Source organism: Rutidosis leptorrhynchoides, chromosome 6 (genome assembly GCF_046630445.1).
Source record: "Rutidosis leptorrhynchoides isolate AG116_Rl617_1_P2 chromosome 6, CSIRO_AGI_Rlap_v1, whole genome shotgun sequence".
In the NCBI taxonomy this organism is placed as follows: Eukaryota; Viridiplantae; Streptophyta; class Magnoliopsida; order Asterales; family Asteraceae; genus Rutidosis; species Rutidosis leptorrhynchoides.
This window is the reverse complement of record NC_092338.1, coordinates 104,539,839-104,545,952: the sequence shown is the minus strand read 5'-3', so window position 1 is coordinate 104,545,952 and position 6,114 is coordinate 104,539,839. Positions and strand designations below refer to the sequence as shown.

Genomic DNA, 6,114 nt, shown 5'->3' with positions numbered 1-6,114 from the left:
TGTATTTAAGTCTTTAAAAGTGATTAAATACATTATATATACGATATATGTATAAACATTATAGGTCGTAAGTATTTATGTCAAATAACGTTACGTATAGTTATCGTTTTGAAAGCTTAAGTTAGTAGTTTCAAAATATACTTATAACTTATTGTTATTAATACAAAATGAGATATTTAAACATCCTTAAATCATGTTAAATATGTATATATACATATATATACACAAACGTATAATTAACATATATTGTATAGTTCGTGATATCATCGGTCAAACTAGACGGTTAAACGTTATGTAAAACTCTTTTCAAAATCATAAATCTCAACAATTTAGATTGCTTATCATGTTGGTAAGTTTTAATTTATGTAAATATTAATCTTATAAGTGTAAAACGATCGGAAAAATCCGGGTCGTTACATATATATATATATATATATATATATATATATATATATATATATATATATATATATATATATATATATATATATATATATACACTTATTTTTATTTATATAATATATAAACATCTTTATTTACAACAAATGTTATTGAATCGTCGGGAATAGTCAAAGTCAAATGCATTCATGAAAATAGTTCAAACATTATGAGACTCAGTTTAATAGACTTTGCTTATCGTGTCGAAATCATATAAGATTAAGTTTAAATTTGGTCGGAAATTCCCGGGTCATCACATGCTGGTTCTTCATTGCTGAGACACTTGATATTCTTGAACTGCTGAGTACACATCCTGTGCTGATTGAAGAACACTGTCTACCTTGTGCTGGTAGACTGAGCAGCAAACTACACTCGACACAGCAATATCTGATGTCTATACATAAACAAACTTGTGCTTGCTGCACATAACATTTTAGTGCAAATAAATTACAGTTTTGTCATAATTAAATCCTTAATTATTTTGGGGACTCAACAGTAAGGCTATGGAACCCGGTCAGTGCTGATTAGTACACTTCACCATAACGCGGTCTCAAGCATTGCACCCCCCTTGAGGGATTCTAAGTTAATTAAGGAACTATTTGTTTAAACACATAAAGGATTGGACCGTTAGGATAACCGAACGTGTTCATGGAAGTCAAAATCGTCTTGGACATGGTGTTCTTTATGGTTGAACTCTTTTTAAGGGTCTAACTACCTTTTAAACCCAATCATTAACGAAAGCATCAAAGCACATCACGTCTCTCGGATACGGCAAACCCTATATTCTATTATGGTTAAGAAAGTTTAGACCTTTGTGGAATGTTAATACGTCACCCAACCGAGTCGCTCAATTGGATAAGCCGTGAACGTGTATGCCTGTAGTCAGACTGCACGGGCGTCGGGGGTAAGGGACGTTGCCGTCGATTCAGAATCTTCAAGCCTATCGCATTACCCAGTGACATGTCTTACGACAGGGGCGTTTATGACCAGTGTAATGAATACAAGGTCAATACCTATTCATGAGCCAGCATTCCATAATCTCGGCAAAGTAACTGGCAAAATCATAGTATGCACTTGTTTTAACCTTATCTGAATTACAAACTTTATTGCATTTACTTTACTTGTCTTATAAACTAGAAAACTTAAAATTAGGTAACAAACTACTCCTTCACCTTAGAATTATCTTAAACTTTAACTATATGTTCGATTCTACTAATACCTCAAAAATACGACCCTGAGACATACTTCCCTTACTCATAATAAGGAGTAGTACGATTTAGGCCCCGCTAAATATAAATTTAAAACTATTGATCGCTACCCTGATTAGCTGATTATGACACTGTGCGACCTGACGACACCGCACGAATAAAACCGTCCGTTTTGACCATGTCATTGTGGCCATATCAGACTCAAAACCCGAATACTTGTAACTCGAACCCGAACAAATGAGTAAACAACAAATCAAAAATTAGAAAGAGGGTGGAATGTTCAACATTTCAAGATGGAATGCGTTGCATTCCCCCGACGAACATACTTTTTACAAAATTATAACTTTGAGGGACTAGTTACATAAAGTTCTGAATTTTTCTAGCTTGGAATTTCGGGTATATTGTAGATCATTTGTTGTCAAACATCGAGAATCGCTAATGGCAGTCCAAGTTCATTCTTCATAAACTGTATGGATGTGGGCCTTGCCCTCTAATGAGAAATCATAGTCAAACATTTTCACACTAAACTCTTCAACCTCTCTCGAATTTTTATTAGAAAGAGGAGTATAAAACAAACCGAAAAAGACGAAATAAGCTCAAAGATTAGAGTATTTTGTGTTCATCAACTTCTTTTATTGTTGAGTTAGCTAAGGATTTGAGAATTAGGGGTGTAGAAACCGTATTAAGGTATAACATCTTTATGTTGATTTTATGTAAAATTGATCAATGCTACAACCGTTGTTTAATTCTTCATTGCTCGCCGTGATTTTTATGTTAGTGATCTCCAAATGAGACAATGTTGAACCAATGAGATGATAGCTCAACGGTAATGCTCATTCTTGTGCATGATATACGAAGTACGTGATCTGGGTTCAAATCTCATATAGGGGTTCTTCAGTTCAAAATACTTGGCCCAGATTGGAATATGTATTGTGGGTTTCCTCCTGGTAGGTGTGCCAGATATGATCGGGTTAGTGTATTCACATGTGTTGGACCATGTAGTGATTCCTAATAAAGAAGTGATATGTACACAACCATTTTTTACACATACACAACCATTTTTTACACATCACCCTTACTAATATGATGTTAAAAAATGAGATTGTGTTGGATACTATTGCTTATAGTGTCTACTTAATTCTCGTATTTCAACAAAAAAATAAGTAAACAACAAGAAGGATGACACAAAGGAATAAAAACCTTGAAATCTGACCTTTCAATCACTAACTTAAATTATATTTTATTAAACTACTTTGAAATTACACGAAATAATAGTAACTAGATTGGTGGTCCGCGCGTTGCGGCGGGTTTCATGCATTCAAAGAGAATCATTACTTTGTAGCTACAATATTTACATCGTTTATAGTTACTCGATTGGTATTAGTTACAAAAGTAGTTTACGAAATCTGCAGAAGCGGGTTGCAACTTTTCAATCAACCAAAGTGGCTCTCCTAATGTTGGACCATCTATTGGAGTCTCAAATTCACGTTTTTCAGGGCGAGGTTCGCTTTATATTTAACACCAGTATTCTCAGGTGTCCATCTGCTAGCACTTGGGTCCGTGTCGTCAAGCTTCTCTACTTTAGGCACCTACAAAGTAAACTCATACGTATTTATTTTTGTATGTTGACAACAAATACACTTGTTCCTTAGTGTTATGTTCATTAATTCCGGAAGGAATCATACCTTCAACGTAATTGGTGTATTGAGTTGGAGCTTAGAATCATCTTAATGTTATTATTCCGTTTACTTAGGAGTGAGTTGGTTTGGATAATGTTATACTCCTAAGTTTTAAAGGGTCAAAATGGTTAAATCCACCCAAAAAGGAAAGGGGTTTAAGTGGTCAAAATTAGCCTAAAGTGTGTTTTAATTTAAATGCATATAACCTACCATAACCTTTAAAAAGTAGTTAAATAATTAATAAAAAAATTTTTAACTAACCTTCAAAAGGATCATAAAAGATGCTCTGTTCATTGAAGTTAGGATGAAGAGCTAACAAACCAGGCAACTTATCAAAATCATACAAAGCCGTATTTTTTCAGAAAAATCTTTTGTTACAGTGAACCATGCATTTTTCTTGAATTTAACTTCCAAATTCGATATTGCTGATTCATCCAAACCGAAACGAACGAATACAGGAAAAGACGTCCCACAGCTTCAACAAACTTGGTAATACCAATATCAGATTCAAGAACAGTAACATCAGGAGCTACAAACTTTTTAAGGTACCGAACAAATAAGTCTGCTTTTCATGGGCCGTGATAATCAGTCAAAATTAAACCAACCCAGTTATAAGGTGTTGTTTTGTGTATGCGTACTCGATGTTGTACTTGATGTTACTTAATAGTCCAACAGCTTGTAATGTTCCACGTTAGCCACCATTTAAAGCATGTTAGACTTGATAACCCGAAACAAATCCTATATCGTTTTAAAACTTGTTGACTCTAGCTTTTTATCTCAGTTATTAGTAGTTGTTTTTCAAAACTTAATTACATTCGACTTATGACCACGCAAAGTAGGCGTGAGAGTCATTTTGACGCTTATCCCCAAAAATGATATAAAATTAGTTGACGGCCCAAATTCTTATCCACCTGACCTGAGTGATCAAAAATCATTACACAACACCTAAATCACATTCTAAACGTGTTTATAACTTAAAATTTTCAGAGTTAGGCAAACGGGTCAAATTAATCACCTATACATCCAGCTGGGTCAACACTTGCACGTTAACCAAATTACTACCAAAACCCTTTTTTAAAAACCCAAAAAGTTCCCAGTTAATTTAATATGACGTAATAGATGTACTCAAATCAACAAATGGTCCTGATGACCAAAACGGCTCAAAGCGTCCAAATGGACAACCAATCCAGTATTACCCATAGCCTCCATTCACTATCAATTCCATTTCAAATTCAACTACTAAACTTATTAACACGTTTAAATCATCATTTTAACTCTTACCTTAAGTTCATATAGCTTCTTCGGGAATGTCGTGCAATAATAGTAGTACCATTCTTACATTAGTCGTAAGCCACAAAGAGATGTCAGTTGCTCCATGCTGTCAATAATAAAGACAGTTAATCATTTATATGACTATGTGACACACTTCAGTAGTTAAGACATCATGTATGGCAACAAACATTATATGCACATATAATGAAACTCGATGATGCTAAAGCAGTTATGACCCATAGTAGAAGAAAGATAACATGTGCTTTCATTATTTGTTTTGAGAAAACTTTGCATTTGTATACACTGGTTATGTTTTGTTGTAAAGTTAACAAAATTACGAACATTACATAAGCGGTATCAACTATATTACACACGTATATATAATCAGCTCACCTCATAATCAGCTCGAATAATCCAAACATCCATATGAGCTTCAAGATTTGAACAAAAAACCCATATGTATTTCAGTAGACCCGTATTTAATGTCACATAAAGTAAAAAATTTAGCAAAATATATAAATAAATAAGACAAAAAAGAAGTGAAAAAACATACAGAAACCCTGGATTTGAAGTTTATCCTGAAAATATATACAATTTCTATCTTCTTGCTCGAGAATGGGGGCGCGCGTTGCCGCGCTGTTTTGCAACCGGTTTTGTACCAAGATCCGTACTATTTTATTACGGAGTACATGTTTTTTATATGAATACTATACACATAACAACAATAATAGGAGGTCCAGTTAATTTGGTAGCCGACTTGTTGGCTTCTGTATAACTTTAATACGTGTTTTTTTTGCTGGATAAGGTGTTCGTTTCTATCATCACCAATAGCCAGCCGTGGCGACGTCAGAATCATTGTCAACAATAGCAGCTGCCGCAACAGTGGCAGACGCAACAGTAACAAATGCGGCTGGTAGTTGCTGGAAATCGATAAAAAATTTATTATATCAGTTCTATACTTGAGTAAAAATCATCATTTATGTATTATGAGATAGATAAAGTTAGGTAATATAGTTGTATGCTAATTAGCTTCTTGTATCTAAATATACAATAGAAATAGATTGAGAAAGAAGAACTAAAATTTATTCCAAAAGGAAAACTTACAGATTCAATCCAGTGATAGAATGTTTTGCTTCTAACACGTTCCCGACATGTCTCACGATTGGAAAAAATGGAAATCCATTCTCACCAATAAATCTTCACTTCAACGGTTTTGTGTCATTGTTAACCTCAGCTATCAACTTTAATAGAAAATTAGAATCTATCCCCCATACCCCTAAATATTGTTCTGTATGTGTATTTATGAAAATGGAAACCAATCCATAAGCAAGAAATATCATTCCTTTAGCATTCAGATCGTGTCATTGTATAAAAGATAACATGTGCCACCATGTGGGAACAGTTATATACCTTTTTGAATAATTGTTTATGCCAACCTTTCTATCATGCAAAATCTGCATCATGTTGGACACATCTTGCAAGACCTGCACATAGAGTTGTTGTGGACACATCTTTCA

The 6,114-nt window shown here is 33.9% G+C and overlaps 1 long non-coding RNA gene across 1 annotated transcript; it reads right to left on the bottom strand.

The window, feature by feature from the left end:
* Positions 1-3,614: 3,614 nt before the first annotated feature.
* LOC139852705 (uncharacterized) lies at positions 3,615-5,241 on the bottom strand. Its single transcript, XR_011761156.1, has 3 exons — positions 5,151-5,241; positions 4,991-5,028; positions 3,615-4,703 (listed from the first exon to the last, which is right to left on the bottom strand). It is a non-coding gene; the product is annotated as an uncharacterized lncRNA (long non-coding RNA).
* Between the last annotated feature and the right edge of the window lie 873 nt (positions 5,242-6,114).